General features: G+C 36.4%; 2 pseudogenes across 1 annotated transcript; both read right to left on the reverse strand.

The window, feature by feature from the left end:
* Positions 1–1283: 1283 nt before the first annotated feature.
* Positions 1284–19421, reverse strand: LOC149249138 (uncharacterized; annotated as a pseudogene).
* Positions 19422–19425: 4 nt separating this feature from the next.
* Positions 19426–20876, reverse strand: LOC149249139 (pathogenesis-related 5 protein Cup a 3 pseudogene; annotated as a pseudogene). The gene is made up of 3 exons (XR_016265124.1): positions 20766–20876; positions 19988–20620; positions 19426–19739 (listed from the first exon to the last, which is right to left on the reverse strand). The product of XR_016265124.1 is annotated as a pathogenesis-related 5 protein Cup a 3 pseudogene (transcript).
* Positions 20877–23146: the final 2270 nt, after the last annotated feature.

Below are 23146 nucleotides of genomic sequence, written 5' to 3' on the forward strand. Positions count from 1 at the left end.
ATATCCTAACAAATAGCTTGAAGAATGTATTATCATAGTTCATCTTGGAAGAATAATTTGGATTTCTCTTCAACCAAGAAATTCAAAATGTTATAGGGTCATCTTAAGATGCTATAGAGTCATCTTAGGAAATGAGAAACTATGTGGTAGGAATGATCCTTAAATGAGATGCTCTATACAATGGAAGTTTCATGAATCTTAGAAAATGACACTTTGTCAAAATCAAGATATTTTCAAATTTGTATATGTAAATGAAAATGACATTTTGTCAAAATCAATATATTTTCAAATTTATACATGTAAATGCTTAGTGTTTAAATTCATAATATATATATATTTAATTTTAAGCTAAAAATATTTTGTAGAAGACCAATAATAAGATGTTATTTTTTCTTCATTATTCTTTTAATTCAAAATCAACAACTTAATAATAAAAAATTTCACTTATATTTTTTAAATATTACATCTTATTTTTTATTTTATTTTTAAATAATTATAATACTTTAATCTAATTTGTATGGTTTTCACCTTCTCACATAATTGTTTTTTTTTGTCTAATTTTTATTTTCGCTGATTTATCTTCTTCCACTTTTATCTTAATATATAAATTAAAAATAAAAATTATAACCCATTTTGAAATTAAAATTTAATATTAAATACATATCAAATACAACATCTCTATATACGACTTTAAAAGCATAGAGACATACAATACTTTGCTTCACAATGATCATCATTTCTCTCTCTTTTTTATTATCGATTACCATCTGTTTTAATTTTCTTAAGCCTTCATAAGCGAAACCGTTTCTCTCACTACTTATCCATAATAATCTATTTTAAATATGTTCAACTATTATCTCTGATCAAAGTATAATTTCTTTTAAACTGGTCAGAGATTCCATAAGCCAAACGCTGCAATTTTTGTTAAACTCCAAATTTACAATGCCGTTTGAAGGATGTTCAACTATCAACTCTGAACTTTTCTTAAATCAAACTTACCTATACTTTCTACTTTACAAAGTATCATAAAAAGCACACTGGCTCCATCGATTCAAAATGCCCAACACTTTTCTAGTATGATTGTCAACCTGTGTCTTACTGCAAAAATATAAATAAATGCTAAAGAGAAACCGAAATAAGATCCCTCCAAGAATAAAATAGGCCAGTAATTCCATGTGATTCTGTCTTGTTCCTTGATTTTGATGATCAGAGATGGCAGATGGTCAGTGGAAAGAGAGCGCCAGCGGTGAACGTGAAAGGATGGCGTGAGGTAGGTTAATGAATTAGGGCCAAAAGTGGGCGTAGAAGCCATGCCATCTGAGATCTGCAAGAAGCTTTTTCGCATTTTGCCTGGCGATCTTACCAAATCTGAACCAGTGGTAGTTCCACATGGATGGGTGATTGTAGTGAACCTCCACAAAGAGCTCGTCCACAATGAGAGGCATCTCTGGATCACTGAGCCATCACCTCAGAATCAGCCACTCACTTCCCTCGATGTCCATCTTTACAACCACTGTATCAGTTGCTTTCAATCGAAACTCCTCTTTCATAAACCTCATTATATTTATGACATTGTTGGCTTTATCATCTCAGTTTGACACAAAGTTGTAGTGTAGCTGGATTCGATCCACCATCCACTGTAGAGGTTGGGGAGAGGACTTTACAGTGAAGGAGGAGAGATTCGTTTGTGCCACGTTACTCTCTTCGTCAAAACCAAGCGGCCTCGTCTTTTGCAGGAGCTTGGATTCGACTTCGAAGGCGTGAATCTCAATGAAATCGAAGGGGTACATGCGAAGAAACCAGGGTAGGCTGGTGCTGAATGCATTAACACCCAGATCCAGTAGAACCCGTCGCTGTCTGCGTTGGAGATCGATCGCCTTGGAAGGTAGAAGCCATGGCAAGATGTGCATTTTGTCCTCCACATCGTTGGATAATCGGAGGGCAACCAATAAATCCCATGCTATAGGGCCTTTATTAGTCTTTAAGAGTACTTTTTTCTCTGCAGGGTCAGTGTGAAGTACACCTCTGCATCTGCGGATCATTATGCATGGGGACTCCCGTCTCTTCTGTTTGTCGGCAAAAAAATAACGCGACCAAATTATTTCCGGTGACTGCTCCATGACCATACAATACCGACGAGAACGCGGCTCATGGCCATAGCATACATGATACTGCCCATAAATACCAGGGTATACAATACAATATACGCATTAATGACAGGCTAATTTGAAATTTGATTTTGAATTTATTTACCCGCTCATTCGATGTTCGAATTTGAATTTATCTACCCGCTCAACCGATGTTCTTAGCAGCTACTGCAAGGAGAACATGTTGTTTATAATCTACACAGAAAGTTTCTTTGGCATCTGCGTGTCTTTTTAAAGCACTCGGCACTCTGGTTTCTCATTTTTACGATAATAGCGGTTATGAATTCTAACGTTGTTCATGAGAAGGTGTTGAAGCTTCTGTGTGGACTCCAACGAATTTTAAGGCGGATAGCCAGACCGTCTATTGGTTGCCCAGGCGGATAGCCAGACCGTCTCGCCAGTGGAATCGATCTCGGGTCTGAGTCTTTTGATGTTGAAAGGCGTGTTGACTATCGTGATGGCGAATTCGGTTCGTTTGGCAAGCAGCGTTGCGAGCTCCAGGAAGGGGATTATGTGGCCTTGAGCCATGAACGGGAACATCACCACATGGTGCTTCAACTCTTTGTTCGTGCTTCTGGTCAAATTCTCAGTAGGGGAAGGTGTGGCAAAGTCCATTGCAGGTAGGAGATAGAGGAAGGAAAATAGAATCCGTCGGCTGTGCAGGCAGGTGGGAGAGCTTGCAGCTCCTGCTCAATTATTAAAATCCACAAACGTGACGGAGTGCGAGGAAAGAAATCATAGTTGAGCGAAACGGTAAGGTCGTCACTAGAGTTTGTGGTTGGGCAAATAATAGGTACCACATAGAGAGTAACAGCTCTCTCATCAACGGGGGCGGAAGAAGGCGTTTATTCAGTCGATGGCCCCTCAGAGTTTCGTCGTCTCCTATTATTGGATCTTGAGCCTGTAATCTGACGTTACACATTATTTTCCTTCTATTACGCTTAAAACTTCTAGCTCTCACTTGAACTTATCCAGCAATAACCGGCATTTCAAGTTTGGTAAATTTTTAAGTCTTTTGGTGGACTAAAGTTTTTCTTCTCCGCTAATTTATGGGGATTATCATAATAACGCATTCATTCATGGTCCAGATTAACTTTCTTTATTATTCTTAACACTTATTTTATTTAATATAAAATAATAAATATGGAAGGTCATTTCTAGTAGAAAACTCTAACTTTCTTTATCATTCTTAACCATTTTTAATTATATAAAATATAAAAGTGTGGAAGCTCAATTGTAATAGAAGACGTTCTCTATGTTTATTGTTTCGAAGTCTTTTTAATATATCTATATATATATATATATATATATATATATATATATATATATATATATATATATATATATATATATATATATTATATATATATATATATATATATATATATATATATATATATATATATCTTATCGTTATTTGTATTTTTAAGTTATTATTTTAATTTATAATAAAAAATTGCAATAACCTTAGGTGTCTTCTAATTGTTTTAATTCACATCACTAAACTTTTTTATATCTAAATTATATGATTAAACTTTGTTTAAATTAATTTTTTATAAAGTTTGATTAAAAATTTACCATGTCATTTGTTAATTGACACTTATGAGGATTAACGAGAATGAGAAGACTACAAAACGTTACACATACACTTGTCATGGTAGTGGAAATGTGTATTTTGGAATAAGTTGTTGTGGTAGTGAAAATGTGTATTTTGGAATAAGATGATTATGAGTTTCAAAACATTGATAACCCGTGTCCAATTCCAAATAACAGAGGTCAGTTTCATTAGTGTGTCCATCAATTTCACCCCTTCATTATGTTTTATCTACTAGAGCTTAGCTCAAACCCCAATCAATCAAAACCCAAATTCTCTTTGCTATTAAACAGCGAGGTATTTTTTCCATGTGAGAAATTTGAAAATATGAACACTCACTTTTGTAGAGTAAAAAAGATTATATGAAACCCTGAATTAAAATATCATCAACCTATGATGATGAAAACCTTTAATTTTTTCCCTAGATATTGCAAATGTCAATTTGCATAAAGTAAAGATACATATACGATGCAATGTAAAATGTTCTAATAAAAGTAAAATAACTTTAGAATTTTTCTGCAATAAAGATGTACATATTGTGAAAAGTAATTTGAATCAATGAAAAATATAAAAACATGAATATAATCAATGAATATGAATATAAACAACTAACATGAATATAATCAATAAATAGATATTGACGAATAAAAATATATATATATCATTAGTAAAATTTAAATATAATCAATAAATAGATATTGACGAATAAAAAAATATATATCATTAGTAAAATTTATTTTGTCCATGAGTACTATGATACAAGCAGATTAGATCCTTTTAATTTGTAAATTAAATACAAAATACATATTTGAATATGAATTATCGCCCAAAACATAATATTAAAAAAATTGTAAAAAAAATCTAACACACTTTAAAAAAAAAAAATATCTAATAAAAAAAATTAGATTAGCTTTTACAATTCTATGTTATATATATATATATATATATATATATATATATATATATATAATAACAAGTTCATTATTTAAATAGTTTTGAGCTTTCTTAGTCATTTTAAGACTAATACTAAGATGTTTTTTTTTCACTATTGTTAGTTTTTAAAGCATCTAGAGCCCGTCTAAAAAAATTGTACAGGTTATTAAGTAGAAATCAATTCCTCAGCTTCATTTAATTTTATGTTATTAAATATTAAAATAAAAATATATATATATATATATATATATAGATAGATATATATATATATATATATTTGGGTTTTATAATTTTCAATGATTTAGATGCTATATTATTTAGGTTTTTTCCTTATGTGTTTTCTATAAATTTAAGTTTTTATATTTTTATAATATTAATTTTTTATAATTTCATTTTATTTATGTTAATCTTAGGTTTTAACAAATATTAAAAAAAACGCTTTAGGTTTTAATACATATTATATAAAACAAAATATTATTAAAAATATGTTTATAATCAGATAATTTATAAATAGTTTATTTTATATTTTTTATATTAATTTATAAATAATTTACAATTAGTATTTCATAATTTTATAATATTCATTATCATAAATAATAATATTTAAAACATTATTAGTACTAATATTATTAATAAAAAATATTAATAATATCTTTAATACAATATTAATTATGTTTAAAAATAATCATGTTTTAAATATGTTTAATAGAATATTAATTTTAAACATGTTCTAATCATGTTTAATATATGTTTTAATCATATTTAATACAATTTTAATTTATAATCATGTTTAATCGCTTTAATCGTGTTTTAATTTTTGGTTAATACATGTTTTAAACATATTTAATACAATACTAATTTTTTTAAATTACTAATATTTAATATTATTAACATAATAACATTAAAATCATTAATAATATTTAAATTCTAACACTAATATTAATTATATTAGTAGTTATATATATATATATATATATATATATATATATATATATATATATATATATATTATAAATATTAAATATTAGAAAAATGCATTTTTTATTTGATTAATATTATAAAACTAAGAGATTAATACTATAAACCTAAGCGATTAATATGAAAACCCAAAGATTTGATCCTTTACGTTTATAATGTTAATCCTTTAGACATATAATGTTAATCCCAAAAATTTATAATATTAATGCCTTAGATTTATAATATTATTAATAAACTTTTAAAATAGTTTATAAAAAATTTATATTTTTATAATAGTTATTATGATAAACAAATAATATCTTTTGAAAAAAACATAAATAAGGCCATCCTTCTGCAAATGCAACCAGACTTTGTCACCCACCTAAAACTTGTATGGAACCCGATGTTGATCATGTCGCTGCTTGTACATGGTATTTGATTTCTCCAGAATGTCATGGACCTGCTAGCAGATATGTTGGATGTGCTCAATGAAGTTGTTTGCCTTATTGGCTTCCGACTGGACATGAGCCGAATCTACCTAAGTAGCTGCAAATGGTGTGGCCGCATCAATGGGACATAGTGGCTGGAATCCGAAGCCCACCTAAAAAGGGTTGTGGCCAGTCGAACTATGGAGAGCCCGGTTATAGCTGTGCTATACAAAGGGGAGGCTCTCATCCCATGTGCGTGGATGCTTTGAGTTGTACATGCACATAATGTGTATGATCATCATGTTGAAGACCTTTGTCTGGTCACCAGTTTGGGGATGGAAAGTTGTGGACTTAGTGAGCTTGGTGTCCACCATCGACCAGGGACTGGACCAAAATGTATTAAGGAACCTATTGTCCCAATCTGAGATGATAGACTATGGGATCCAAAGTGTACCCATACTCGTTCAAAGAAGGGTTTAGTAGTGGCTTCTGCTATGATATTCTTCTTGTAGGTCGCCATAGTGGTCATCTTCGAGAAACTGTCGACGACCACAAAAACACAGTCATTGCCATGCTTAGTAGAAGGAAGGACCAACATGTAATCCATGGAGATGGATTCCCAAGGTCGACTTGTAGTAGGCAGCAAAGTATAGAGGCCTTGCTTCTTGATGGTCGGTTTGGAAATGGAGGAGGCAGTGCAAGATCTGATGTACTTCCTGACATCCTATCGAAGATTCGGCCAATAGAAATACTTTTGCAATACTGCTATCGTTTTCTCAACCCCGAAATGCCCAGCGGCCTGACTATAGTGCGCTTCCCAAATCAGCTTGGCTCGCTCGCTTGAAGGAACATAAAGGTGTCCCAGGTGGCATAACAGGGCATCTTGGAGGTGAAAATATGGAACTTTTTGACCCTTCAAGAGCATCTGGTATGTGTGGCTGAATTTTTTGTCGCTTTTGTAGAGAAGTGGCCAATCATAAGTCTCGTGCCCACAAGACTCGAGCACGTTGGTTAATGCCATGAACGGTGGTCGATTGAGCCAGTCTGCAATATTATTGGTGTCGCCCTTCTTATAATTGATATTCAAATGGAACTGTTGCAGGTATGGGGACTACTTCAAATGAAGATCATTCTGCAACTTCCCTTGTGTCTATATGAACTGCAGGGGTCGCTGGTCTGTGTGGATGATCGTTTCCTTCCCTAAAATGTAATGCTTCCATTGTCGGCAGGCTTGCACAATGGAATACACCTCTTTCTCATAAGTGGGATACTTCTGGACTATGTCTGAAAGTGTCTCACTGTGATATGCCATTGGATGCCCTCGTTGAGTAAAGACTACCCCAATAGCATAGTCAAAGGCATCTGTCGCGATCTAAAATGGTTGTTGCAAGTCTGGTAAAGTGAGCACTGGTGCAGAGAAGAGGCGATGTTTCAAGTCTGTGAATGCCTTCTGTTGAGATTCAGACCAAAATAATTTTGCTTTCGCTCCTCCCTTGGTGACTTGATTCAAGGGCCAAGTGATATGAGAGAATCCCAACATGAACCTGCGGTAGAAATTGGCAAGACATAGAAAGTTGCGGAGCTATGTCAGAGTGGTTGGGGCTAGCCAATCACGAATGACTTGGATCTTGGCTAGATCCACATGCACCCCTTGTTCATAAATAATGTATCCCAGATACTGAACCTGGGTCATGCCAAAAGTACATTTCTCCAAATTGGCACACAGCTTGTGTTGCCGCAGTGTTTGGAGAACCTGTCGAATGTGGTGGAAGTGCTCTTCCCAACTCCGACTGAAGATCAGGATGTCATCCAAGTATACCACCATAAATGAGTTGGTGAATGACCGCAAGATGTCATCCATCAGCCTCATGAAGGTTGCAGGAGCATTCGTCAACCTAAAAGGCATAACCAACCATTCGAAAAGGCCCTCGTTGGCTTTGAAGGCAGTTTTCCACACATCGGAGGGTTCGATTAGTACCTAGTGACATCCAGACTTCAAGTCGATCTTGTTGAAATATTTTTCCCCCTTGAGTTGGTGCAGAAGGTCATCAATCCATGGGATCGGGTACCTATTTCGTACAAATATCTTGTTCAGCGCTCGATAGCCAATACATAGTCTCCAAGTCCCATCCTTCTTCTGTACCAAAACGATCGGGCTCCCACAGGGTGATGAACTCGGTCGGATGTGACCTTTTTGCAGTAGCTCCTGACTCTGCCTCGTGATTTCATCATTCTCCATAACGGATCATCGATAGATTGGTCCATTGGGCAACAATGCACCTGGGGTCAGATCGATGGAGTGCTTGATGTGACAGTGCAGAGGCATCCTTATAGGGGAGGTGAAGATGTCCTCGTACTCTTCCATGACCTTGTCCATCTGTTGTTGTCGTGCGAAGGGGCATTTTCTGGAGGTCGTGGCCACTATCTTCTTCTTTCCCGAAGGATGTATCATTAGGAAAACAAATTTCTCGGTTTTGGAAATGAGCTTACTGCATTGTTTTACAGTAACGAAAGAGATGGTGGTAGGTGGTGCTACCTCCGGTATCCTGTACAACTTATTTCCCAAAGTAACAATAACAGCGCAAGGCCTTGACTCATACATAGCATGTCACTTCCACAAGTATGGTTGGTCTAATAATACATCACAAACATCAAGGGGAGGAATGTCACATAATACCTCATCCGTGAAGGGTTTGATGTTGTATGGAAGGTGACACTGCTAGATCACGCGAAGATCCAGTCCTTGGTGAAGCCACCCGATGGTGTATGGTTGTGGGAGTACTATGGTCTGTAAGCCCAGCTGCCTCACGACCTCTACCGAAATGAGGTTCTTTTGGCTCCCGTTGTCGACAATGAACTATAACAAGGAAACCTTTACCCACATGTGGGAGTGGAAGAGGCATTCCTCCTCCTCTGGATCTTCGGGTTCCTCCTTTTGGATCTTCATGGTGGCAACGATGGTGTTGGGCTCTGCATCGATAATCTGCTTCCCTTTCTCATTCCCCTTGTCACGTTCTGACTCAGAGTCGGAACATGCAACCGATTATGAAGCCTTCAGCTCGGCCACCAGTGACTGCTTGGCCCAACACTCGCTTGTGTTGTGATTGGAGCTCTTATGGAACTCGCGCAATTTTCCTGTGTCCTTCTTCAACTTCACAGTGTTGTTCTTTGCTTGTGGCTTTGGAGGGTTGTCCTAGGCCACCCCACCTTGGCTTTGTCCTTTGTTCTGCAGTTTGGGGGCACCTTTCTCTTGCTTCGGATTCGTAGATCCAAAGTCTCGCTTCTTCTATTTAAACTTCTGCTTGATATTGACGGCATATCGATACGTTGTGCCAAGCGAGGAGATGTCTAGGAACTCCATATCATTCTGTATGTACCTGTGTAGGAAGTCGTGGTACTTGAGTACCAAATGTTTCTCAGAATCCTTGATACCAAACTTCGTGCGAAGGGTATGAAAAACATTGGTAAAATCTGGCACATCTTGGTCCCTTCCCTGTTGCAGCGTTATCCACTTTTTGTATATATCCTCATAGCTCCCGACAGGGTAGTACACCTCCTTGATGGCATCCCAAAACGAATTCCAAGTGGGTGCGGCTGAAAAAAGTGAGGTCTTATTTTAATCCACTTCTCACTGTAGGTTTCCCACCAGTCCTTGACGTGGGGGGCGACTTTGAGAAGAAAAAAAGTAATCTTTTTCCGGCTGGAAAAATCATGAATAGAAAAATATCCTTCTAGCAGATTTAACCATTTATCTATAATGTCTGCATCTATTTGACCCTCAAATATGGGAATTCCAAAGTTTACTTGTACCTTAAAAGGAGTGGAGCCTCCAGAGTGGCTGCTGGATATGGATACGCCACCGGTGGGCAACCGTTGAAGGATCTGGGCAAAGTTATCCATCATCACTTTCCTTTGTTTCTCGAGGGCCTCCTCAAGCAATATTTTGATAGGATCTTCTGCCCCCTCGTCTTTCTTTTATTCCCCCATGGGCGGCCATTGGGGTTTGCGAGGTTGATCTTGCAAAGGTTCAACCAGATCGAGCCCTAACTCCTTATATCTCGACCTCGTTGGGGACATGGAAAGAAAAAAACAGAGAAAGTGTAGACCGTTATGATACCATTGATCCAAATTTAAACAGGAATGCAAAAATTACAAATATAACCATAAATACAAATATGCAGTAGAAATAACACTTCATTTCATTAATATCAAATACTGAAATATGCTTACAAACCAAATGGAAATAAGACAAGCTCGAGCGATGGTAGCTTATCTTTGAGAAGAGATGTGGCGACTACATGCCTCTGAACTGTGTTAAAATGAGGCTCAAAGGCCTATTTATTATTGAGAAACAATGGAAAACCTTAAACAACCAAAAACCTAACCATAGCAGATGAAGCACCAAACTATGGGCCCCGACTGGGTAAATTGGTACATCAACTTCCCGGGGTCATACCTTTGGCATACGATCTCTGTTTGACGCACCTAATACCTCGTTAGAAAGATCTATCCTAGGAATACAACTTTTGAATGACCAACATCAACCTATGACCGATGTTGGTCCCAGTTTTCTAAAAAAACATCGTTTAGGGCCTCAAAGCGGCTCCGGAAGTTCAGGACCCGAAAAACTGCCAAAAATAGTAAATTGTGCTACAAATAAGGAAACTGAAAAACTGAAATAAATAATGGTGGGGGTCCAAGTGGAATAGGTGGGTGGCCACCAATATTGATCCAAAATGGATCTAGTTTTTCGTCCATATCAAAGTCTTTAAATGCAGATGAAAGTGGGATCAAGTGGAAGTTCTCATCGATACGATTCCAACGGTGCATAAATCCGAGTCCAGATGGAGAAGTTAGAGCCAGTCAACGTTTATGGAGAATTAGGGCAAAAAAGTCAAAAGTCAAAGGTCAACCAGGTCAACGGTCAACGGTCAACCAAGTTAATGCCTACGTCAGTAGGGACACGTGTCAACGTGGGAATGAGCCAACAAGGACACGTGTCAACCCGGGAATGAGCCACGAGTCCTGGATGATGTCAGCAGAGGAGGTGACGTGGAAAATTGTGATTGGTTCATATGGGCCAATCCAGTGCTGACACATGGCAGCCCGAATTTTTCCCAATTTGGCCTCATTTCCAAAATTTTGGGGATCAGGGAGGATCGAACCCCTGACCTCCTAGAGTGGCAACGACTTCACCGGAATTAGCTCACCGGTTGGGCTATCACAGGCCTTGGTAACAGAAGCGATGAGTTTACATTTATTGTGTATCGGATAAGGGTGTTGGAAAAAGGTCAGACAGTCGGGGTCAACCCCACGACCATCGGACCTTTGATTTAATGTTATCGCATATATCCCACATTCACTGAAAATATCAACCACATATGGTATATTAATAGTATTAATATAATACCATATAAAACATGTATAACCAACGGAACAACGGAGTAATATATCGCATATCCAATGTATAACGTATCCAATGGCGGAATGGTCGTGCATGGGTTTCGAACCCTCAACCTTCCAAAATTATATATATATGCAACACTTTAACACACCTCCACTAACCATCATGTCAACAATTCGGGCTTGAAACAAAGTCGAACTAATTTTTTAATAAACAATGCAGGTGCTGAACCTGCCATACCACTAGCGTGCAGTCTGAGGTGGTTTTGCACAGGCCAAGGTGGTTTTTGCCAAACAGAGGGTGGTTTTGCAGGGACAAAGGTGGTTTTGGACCATCCCAGGGGGTTTGGAGGTCACATTGGCCAAATATGGTCGATTTTATACTCGTTTGACTCGAAATTTCAAGTTGAATGCAGTGGCGAGGTCCATTTTCTCATTTGAGACTTTGTTTTTGAGCTCATACCCGTAACGACATTTCGAAGACAAAATAAAGAGGTTAGCATTGGAAGCTAAGGGACCAGGAGATGTAGCCAGAAAGTCTGGTGAACTCCTTTATTAAATTTCGTTGTGTTGATGTGTTTGAATGTGTTTTAAAATTGTGTATGTGTTTATGTTATTTGCAATATTTTCGATCCGTTGCACTAAGTAACATAAGCAAATTCACACATAGTATATGTAGGTTTTAACCCCATATAGAAATTACCTACATACGAATTCTAAAACATAGAAAATAAACAATGCGAGAGCATAACACATAAAAGACATATACACAGAGATTTTTCCCCTGGATCCCAAAACCGGGACTACCAGCTTGATTCTTCATTATGTTCCTTTCAATGTTATAATACATATTTATAAATGTCGAAGCATCCAATACCATGGACCAAAAACCATCGCGTCCAAAACCATGGACCAAAAATCATGCACAAAACCATAGGTAGATCCGCCCAACCTAATATAGGGTCAAAAAAAAATCTTGGGGCGCTGCCCCAGACCCTGTAGAGGGGGGCTCCGCCCACCCTCTAACCCCCCGGTTCACTACGTGCGCTAGTTGTGGAAAGAATAACACAACCCAATAGTCTATAATACCTTTTTCATTAACGGATCAAGTGGTGTAAGAGCAACAAGGTTTTTAAGGTTTGAAAAATTTGTGTGAAGATTTGAATGCTTACTAGGTTGAGGTTTGGACGAGGTGAAGGTGAGCTTGTTGAGGCAAATCCAGAGATTGGAAGGGTCTTTTCACATAGAAGGATGGCAGAAGAAACTCCACTTGGATCAGAATCTCAATTCTTGGATAGTTTCATGACGATACATGCAATGGTAGAAGAGATGTATCGCGAGTTTAAGAAGAATAAAGATGAAGGCACTTCATCACCTAAAGATCAAGAAGATAAGGGAAAGGGAGGAATGCTTCCTCCACCATCTCCTCCATCATCACCATCATCGTCATCATCATCCTCTTCTTCTCATAAATCTAGTCCTTCTAAGAAGAAAAAGAAGAAATCCTCTTTGATCAAATTAGATGTAAAATTTGATTTGCCAATTTATGATGGAGAACTTAACACTGAAAAGCTTGATAATTGGATAAGACAAATTGAAGTGTATTGCAGGGTGCAAAAAGTTGTTTCAAAAAGGAAGAAGATCCAACTTGCTAGTCTTCGATTTGGAGGAACCGCACTTGTATGGTGGGAAGGCAAGATGTTAGGGTCCCACCCTAACCCCCTTATTTATGTCATGGGATCACGTCATAGTCACGAGTCAATAAAGGCCATATTAATATTTGTAAGTGGTTAACCCGCAATTAATGATGGGACCACAGTTAGTTGCAAATGGGCGGTAGTATTAGATAGATGGTATTAATAAAACCCACGGTATTGGCCCGTGGTATCGCATGTATGAGTCATATATAAAGGATAGAGACTCCCTGCGAGGAGTGTCGTGTCTTGTTTTTGTAATCGAGCTCTGCTCTTTGATCGAGTTCCATGCCAGACTTTAGAGTGAGAAGAAGCTTGATTCTTTGATGGAAGAAGAGTAAATTTATTCTAAGGGAGCTACTCTATTGCAGTAATGAGGAAAACAACATGTAATTCTAAATCACACCATATCCTAATTAACCATTTAAACATCTATGCTAAGCAGAATTGCTAAATCAACACTAACCTAATGTTGCTATCTAAGTTACAGAAGTAAAGAGCATCAAACCATACTAATGTGTAGGTAAGAAAACCAAACTAAATCTGTTTTCACTTTTTTTTGTTTTCTTTGGTAAAATCAAGCATGCAATTTAATTGTTCTTGTGGATGTGATAGGTGGATGGGAGGTGGTTGAGGATGGCTAGAAGGTTTAGGTTGTGGTTGGATGGTGTGGAAGGGTCCTAGGAGGCTTTTGTGACTTCCTAGAGGTTCCCCATCAATTCGGCCTCAAAACATGTCGGTTCAGGAAAACCTACAAGATGTACTAGAAACCTACAGGATGATCCTATAGGAATTACAGGACCGAGAGCTAATTGTGAGGTGTTGGGAAGCTTGGAAAGGGTGTGTGATGAATGGGATAGGGTGTTAGAAGGTCTAGGAACACTCATGAGTCAATATCCAAGAGAAGAGATGGCTAGATTCACTCAATGTTTCTAGGGAAATTTCAATAAAAAAGGACAAAAAACTAGTGAGGGTGATGGTGGAACAAGAGATGGTTGAGGTGGATGAGGTGGGAGATGGATGTTGGTGATGAAGTCTAGACCTCCTGCTGAAGTACCTGCAGTGCTTAAAACATGTGTGTCTTCCAAGAACTATACAACAAGATACATTTTCATAAACTAGAAAAGCATGAATCAATTGCCCACATGATGCATGAAGAAAGTGCTGAAGGAAATGAGAACATGAGTGAGATTGTATTGTAGAAATAGAGTAATGGAAAAAGATGACAATGAAATGAACCAAGTACTGAATCAAGATAACAAACTCCAAAGCTGATGCAAGAACTAGAAATCTATGTTTTTGGGGTTGCTGAAGGGTCTCTTCCTCGAGTCATGGTCCCAGAGGGAGGAGGTGGGGCCGAGACACCTGTTGATAACCTTACGGTGATTTTTTACACATCCTCTTCTCCTATTCTATCCTCTCCCATTTTGTATCTATACCCTCTCCTACATCTCCACTTTTGAATTCGACTGTTAACTCTGATGGCTCTAATGGTGACACTGTCCCCTTATCCAGTTCAGATCCTAATCTGGTTCAACATACATCCCCTTTGGTTTCTCCTCTTCCTGGGTCATCCATTCCTCCTACTCTGAATCTCCAGTTCATATCTTCTTCTCCCGCATCCCCTATTTCCCCGGACTGAGAGTTGGAGGTACTGTCATTCTCTGATTCTGTCATTCTAGAACCATTGTCCTGATTTCCTTTGGACAATTCATCTTCTTCAACCCCTATGGTTGCTCCATCACAATCCCAGAAGAAGAAATCTGTTAAATTTAAGAAGTTGTCGTCTTGTCTATACTCAGACACACCTCTGAACGGTTCTGTCCCATCATCTTCACACTCTCGGATCCTTGGAGCGGACGAGCCCGTTTCTCGTTCCCCTTGATGATTATTCTATCCTTCAATATTAAGGGACTGGGGCCTGAGCATAAATCTCTCTCATTGAAAGGCCTCATTCATAGAATCCAACTAGATTTGATTCTTCTGCAAGAAACCATGATTATTTTTAAACATAATTAATATTGTATTAAAGATATTATTAATATTTTTTATTAATAATATTACTACTAATAATGTTTTAAATATTATTATTTATGATAATGAATATTATAAAATTATGAAATACTAATTATAAATTATTTATAAATTAATATAAAAATATAAAATAAACTATTTATAAATTATCTGATTATAAACATATTTTTAATAATATTTTGTTTTATATAATATGTATTAAAACCTAAAGCATTTTTTTTTAATATTTGTTAAAACCTAAGATTAACATAAATAAAATGAAATTATGAAAAACTAATATTATAAAAATATAAAAACTTAAATTTATAGAAAACACATAAGGAAAAAACCTAAATAATATAGCATCTAAATCATTGAAAATTATAAAACCCAAATATATATATATATATATATATATATATATATATTATTTTAATATTTAATAACATAAAATTAAATGAAGCTGAGGAATTGATTTCTACTTAATAACCTGCACAATTTTTTTAGACGGGCTCTAGATGCTTTAAAAACTAACAATAGTGAAAAAAAAACATCTTAGTATTAGTCTTAAAATGACTAAGAAAGCTCAAAACTATTTAAATAATGAACTTGTTATTTTATATATATATATATATATATATATATATATATATATATATATATATATATATATATATATAACATAGAATTGTAAAAGCTAATCTAATTTTTTTTACTAGATATTAATATTTTTTTAAAGTGTGTTAGATTTTTTTTTACAGTTTTTTTAATATTATGTTTTGGGCTATAATTCATATTTAAATATCTATTTTGTATTTAATTTACAAATTAAAAGGATTAATCTGCTTGTATCATAATACTCATGAATAAAATAAATTTTACTAATGATATATATATTTTTTATTTGTCAATATCTATTTATTGATTATATTTAAATTTTACTAATGATATATATTTTTTTTATTCGTCAATATTATATTCATGTTAGTTGTTTATATTCATATTCATTGATTATATTCATGTTTTTATATTTTTCATTGATTCAAATTACTTTTCACAATATGTACATCTTTATTGCAGAAAAATTCTAAAGTTATTTTACTTTTATTAGAACATTTTACATTGCATCGTATATGTATCTTTACTTTATGCAAATTGACATTTGCAATATCTAGGGAAAAAATTAAAGGTTTTCATCATCATAGGTTGATAATATTTTAATTCAGGGTTTCATATAATCTTTTTTACTCTACAAAGGTGAGTGTTCATATTTTCAAATTTCTCACATGAAAAAAAAAACCTTGCTGTTTAATAGCAAAGAGAATTTGGATTTTGATTGATTGGGGTTTGAGCTAAGCTCTAGTAGATAAAACATAATGAAGGGGTGAAATTGATGGACACGCTAATGAAACTGACCTCTGTTATTTGGAATTGGACACGGGTTATCAATGGTTTGAAACTGGTAATCATCTTATTCCAAAATACACATTTTCACTACCACGACAACTTATTCCAAAATACACATTTCCACTACCATGACAAGTGTATGTGTAACGTTTTGTAGGGTTATCAATGGTTTGAAACTGATAATCATCTTATTCCAAAATACACATTTTCACTACCACGACAACTTATTCCAAAATACACATTTCCACTACCATGACAAGTGTATGTGTAACGTTTTGTAATCTTCTCATTCTCGTTAATCCTCATAAGTGTCAATTAACAAATGACATGGTAAATTTTTAATCAAACTTTATAAAAAATTAATTTAAACAAAGTTTAATCATATAATTTAGATATAAAAAAGGTTAGTGATGTGAATTAAAACAATTAGAAGACACCTAAGGTTATTGCAATTTTTTATTATAAATTAAAATAATAACTTAAAAATACAAATAACAATAATACAAATACAAATATATATATATTAAAAAGACTTCGGAACAATAAACATAGAGAACTCTTCTATTACAATTGAGCTTCCACACTTTTATATTTTATATAATTAAAAATGGTTAAGAATGATAAAGAAAGTTAGAGTTCTCTACTAGAAATGACCTTCCATATTTATTATTTTATATTAAATAAAATAAGTGTTAAGAATAATAAAGAAAGTTAATCTGGACCATGAATGCATTATTATGATAATCCCCATAAATTAGCGGAGAAGAAAAACTTTAGTCCACCAAAAGACTTAAAAATTTACCAAACTTGAAATGCCGGTTATTGCTGGATAAGTTCAAGTGAGAGCCAGAAGTTTGAAGTGTAATAGAAGGAAAATAATGTGTAACACCAGATTACAGGCTCAAGATCCAATACTAGAGACGACGAAACTCTCAGGGGCCATCGACTCAATAAACGCCTTCTGCCGCCCGCGTTGATGAGAGAGCTGTTACTCTCTGTGTGGTACCTGTTATTTGCCCAACCACAAACTCTGGTGACGACATTACCGTTTCACTCAATTATGATTTCTTTCCTGGCACTCCGTGGCGTTTGTGGATTTTAATAATTGAGCAGGAGCTGCAAGCTCTCCCACCTGCCTGCACAGCCGACGGATTCTATTTTCCTTCTTCTATCTCCTACCTGCAATGGACTTTGCCATGCCTTCCCCTGCTGAGAATTTGACCAGAAGCACGAACAGAGAGTTGAAGCACCATGTGGTGATGTTCCCGTTCATGGCTCAAGGCCACGTAATCCCCTTCTTGGAGCTTGCAACACTGCTTGCCAAACGAACTGGATTCGCCATCACGATAGTCAACACGCCTTTCAACATCAAAAGACTCAGACCCGAGATCGATTCCACTGGCGAGACGGTCTGGCTATCCGCCTGGGCAACCAATAGACGGTCTGGCTATCCGCCTTAGAATTCGTTGGAGTCCACACAGAAGCTTCAACACCTTCTCATGAACAGCGTTAGAATTCATAACCGCTATTATCGTAAAAATGAGAAACCAGAGTGCCGAGTGCTTTAAAAAGACATGCATCTGCCTTAGAATTCGTTGGAGTCCACACAGAAGCTTCAACACCTTCTCATGAACAGCGTTAGAATTCATAACCGCTATTATCGTAAAAATGAGAAACCAGAGTGCCGAGTGCTTTAAAAAGACACGCAGATGCCGAAGAAACTTTCTGTGTAGATTATAAACAACATGTTCTCCTTGCAGTAGCTGCTAAGAACATCGGTTGAGCGGGTAGATAAATTCAAATTCGAACATCGAATGAGCGGGTAAATAAATTCAAAATCAAATTTCAAATTACCCTGTCATTAATGCGTATATTGTATTGTATACCCTGGTATTTACGGGCAGTATCATGTATGCTATGGCCATGAGCCGCGTTCTCGTCAGTATTGCATGGTCATGGAGCAGTCACTGGAAATAATTTGGTCGCGTTATTTTTTTGCCGACAAACAGAAGAGACGGGAGTCCCCATGCATAATGATCTGCAGATGCAGAGGTGTACTTCACACTGACCCTGCAGAGAAAAAAGTACTTTTAAAGACTAATAAAGGCCCTATAGCATGGGATTTATTGGTTGCCATCGAAGCGCGAAACCTCTGCGGAAATTGTTACGATTGTCGAGCTTCTCAATGAGATGACCTTTTACAGGACAGGCAGCAGCCTCCTATCCACTTCATCTGCCGCCATGGATTCTCAACCTGATCTTCATCTTTGTCCAAGAATCCTTCTCTCGTCCCGCACAACTCATCGCTGTTTCTGGCCATGGCTTCCCATTCATTATGCTTAAACACTTGCGCAGTGAAGCCTTGGCGTTTGCAAGCCACAGAAACGCCAAACTCAATGCCAAGAAAGCCAAATCTATGCTTGTGGTTCACATAAATATCAAGAAAAATATATGTGGACAGTGTGAGGACCAAGGCATAGAGCAGCCACAGATGAATCATTTTCCTTTTTCTGGTGTCTCTGAGAAAGAGAAAAACAGATACATTGCAAATTTTCACAATGAATGCAGATAAATTCAAATTTCAAATTGATCTACTGGTTGGCACCCACCCATCCAATTCGTCTGACATTCGAGGCCCTGCAGGTCGCGTCAGTATTTTCCGGTGGAGGCTGGAGTCCTTTCCCGGCCAGAGAGTTGTCCCGTTACATGCCATGCATGTATGGTGAAGTTGCTCAGCGATTGCTGGCTGACTTGAGGTCCCATCATAGTACTCTTTAAACCGCATTGAATACCCAATAGCATAGGGAATATTGCTTGCCGAATCCGCCGGCGAGAGAGATGTCATAGACTCATAGCTGTTTGATGTTGGGGATTTGATTGAGACTGTACTCAACCATAGTCGCTGGGGGTGTAAGTCCTTCACAGTTTAGTACACCCTCGCATTGCCCGGTTGTGCAAAACAGTGTACCCCAGCACTCCGCTGTTGTGCAGTACGCACACCCAGTGCGCCCCCAAATTCTGCCAGCTGTCTGACCGGCAGTGAGTGGAACAGTCCACGACTGTCCTCTGTCCAGCCGCATCCCTACGTCGGCTATTTGTTTCCCGATTGGCCAAACGGTGAATTCGCACTCATTCAGGATCTCTATGGGCACACCTCCTGCTCCTGCGAGAATAACAAATACAGTAATAAAATTGGACTCTTGAACATACACAAATATCCAATTTGCAGTTATTACCCAATTTGTAGTTACCTTTTAAAAATCATGTAACAAATTGCTGGCTGACACAGCATTATAAATAAATGATTGCCATACTGTTCATAATTTCATGGCTACAAAACCTTGAGTCTCAAAAGAGGTGTATTGAGGAGACAGTGCGTTTACTTAGCTTTTAGTTAGTGAGATTCAATACCAGAAATGGGGGAAGAATTGGCAGCGCCGCAGAAGACGACCGTATAGTTACTGCCTGCGGAGCAATTGAACGTGGCCGTGGCGTTATCAAGTGGATAGCTGTAGGCCTGGGGGCATTGTGTCTTGAAGTAACGCGAATAATTAGTGGGACGGCAATTATTCCCGCCATAATCCCCAGTGCAGCAATATTGGTATGTATTGTAAACAGTGCAGCCGCTCATGCATGCGCCCGGCACCTTCAATTCTGCTGGACAATTGGCAGTTATGTTGCTGCTGCAAGCGATCGTTTGGCACTTAGAGTTAGAGGGTTTGATCGAAATTGGAATGTTGAATCCGCCAACGAGAGAGATGCGATAGAAGTCGACGTTCTCGGCTTCATTGAGACTGTACTCGACCATAGTCACTGCACAGTTTTGTACACTCCCACCCGTGTTGTTGCATTCCCCGGTTGTGCAGGGCTGTCCGAAGATACACCCAGTCCTCCCCCAAAATCTGGCACTTGTCGAACCGGCAGTGAGTGGAGTCGTCCACAAGCGTCCAGTGTCCAGCTCTCTTACGACGTTTGTTTGTGTCCCGCCTACCCAAACGGAGAATTGGCACTCATTCAGGAACTCAATGGTCACACCTCCTGCTCCTGCGAGGATAACAAATACAGTAATAAAGTTAGACTCTTCAACATACATAAATATCCAATTTGCAGTTATTACCTTGTATAATCCAACTGCATAAAGTTGCCATGAATGCCAGCGAAACTCTCTTTGCGCTTTTGCACTTAGTACCTTGTACAACGCAACAGGACAACACCGCCATGAATGCCAGAGAAACTCCCTTTGCTCTCGCCATTGCAAACGCTGTGACTCAAAACATTTCCTCGGCGAAAGCTATATAACGCCTCCACAACAACAACGAATTTTGAATAGTTCTAGTTTGAATTTTGAATAGTTCTAGTTTGACGCCTCCGGTATTAGTAAACAGAGACATCGCTATATTTAAGCACATACTACATCGTTATATTTAATCACATATCAACATTGCTATATTAACTCGCCATTCATCAATCTCCCCCTTCAACACGAGCCAGGTGTGTTTCGAACTCGAGACATTCAGCGCTCTGATACCTTGTTAGAAATACTATTGCCGTTACACCAAAACCCGCAAGTATCATATACAATACTAGATTTAAACACATATCACGAAACACATGAAGAACACATGAAAAACGTTGGATTAACACTGCCATTAATAAAAAGCGCAACATCCATAAGAACAACCAATTTTGGATAGTTCTAGTTTGACTAATAGTATGAGTCATTCACAAGTAAAACGACGACCAATCTTGGATAGTTCTAGTTTGACTAACCGTAAGAGACATTCACAACTAGAGGCGTGTCTTCCACGGTTTCACAGGGATTCACAATTAAAAGCGCGTTATCGCAATCAGTAACCATCCCACGGTCTCGCATAAGACGCCGTGTCGTGCGGTGGTTGATCAATACTTTCTCCTGCGCCATTGACAATTGGGTCGATTAATAATCACGATTCACACCTGAAGGTATATTATTAGTCTAGGTTTATCTTATTTTAAAGTTGGATTTATTAGGTGTTGAAGAAATTAAATTTTGAAAACAATTCCTAATTGTCCAACCAAAACAACCCACCACACACGCTTCCTTTTTATAAAATGATATGTTATATAGTTAAGCAAAATTAAAATTTATGAAGAAATTTTTCCAAAATAATTAAATAAAAATTTATTTAATTTAGTTCTAAAATGATAAGGAAAAAATTATTTTCGTTTAAAAGTAAGTTCGATCGGTGATTGTTTTGATAGTGAGTTGTTAAACCTCAAGAGGTATCGGGTCTAAACCATATGGATCAGCCTATATATAAAAACAAAATTTAAATTTTTTTAATATAAATATAAAAATTATATTTTTTTACAAAGTGAAAAATATATTATAATTTTGTTGTCAAATCAGCAGTGGAGACAACAATCATTAATTGTTATCTACTAATATAAGTGGAGTCAATCAATGTTATTCGGTTGTCAAACAAGTGGTAGGGACAACCATCACTAATCGTTATCAGTGGGGACAATAGTCACTAATTGTTATCTACCAATATAAGTGGATTCATCAATATTATTCGGTTGGCAAACAAGTGGTAGGGACAACCATCGCTAACCATCACTAATTGTTACCAGTGGAGACAACAGTCACTAATTGTTATCTACCAATATAAGTGGAGTCATCAATGTTATTCGGTTGTCAAACAAGTGGTCACTAATTGTTATCTATCAATATAAGTGGAGTCATCAATGTTATTCCGTTGTCAAACAAGTGGTAGGGACAACCATAAAGTCAAGAAAGAATGAAAATCATAAAGGTAAAAGAAAGACTTCGAGTCAATTAAAAAAAACTAGTTTAATAATATTAAATTAAATGAAGAATATAAAGTACGTTTATATTTTATCATATATTAAAAATGAAAACTTTGTGATCTGAATTGGTGTGAATATTTCAAGTAATAATATTTAAGAAAAGGATGGTTTATATTTTATTATATAATTAGAGAAAATGGAAGGCTTTCCTATTTCACTTTTGTTGCGAATATTTTCAAATTGAAATTTTCTTATCTTCGTAATTAATTTTTTTTATGAAATGTGTTGTTAAGGTATTAAAAGTATCGATTATAGTATGTGAGATAGAGAATGTAAGTGAATAGGCGTGGTTGTGTAAGTTTTTTTAAAATGATTAATAAAACCATAATAAAGAATTTGGTTTTATAAAAAAATATTGGTTTTATAAAAAAAAAAAATTAGAATAGAGAGGGAAAGGTATAATGAGAATAGAGAGGAAAAAGTATAACTTTTCGTTAGAAATTATATTAGGAATTTTTGTAAACGTGTTTTGAATAATTTAGTGTAGTTAAAGAAAGTAGAAAATTTTATGATTATAGTTGGTGTGAATATTTCCAAGAACAATTTAATTCATTTTAATTATGGATTTTCTAGGTGTTGAGAGACATCAAATCTCTTAAGGTGCAAACTCCTTTTAGAGTGAAAATAGATTTGATCATTTTGAGTGCTTGGTAGATATGTGTTAAGATGGATTTAGGCTAGTCTTTAAAGAGTATTTCCGCCTTCCAGCAGGTTATATTC

The sequence above is a fragment of the Pinus tabuliformis genome, chromosome 7 (assembly GCF_031772625.1).
Source record: "Pinus tabuliformis cultivar Carrire ecotype Pingquan chromosome 7, CPIR1, whole genome shotgun sequence".
NCBI classification, from domain to species: domain Eukaryota; kingdom Viridiplantae; phylum Streptophyta; class Pinopsida; order Pinales; family Pinaceae; genus Pinus; species Pinus tabuliformis.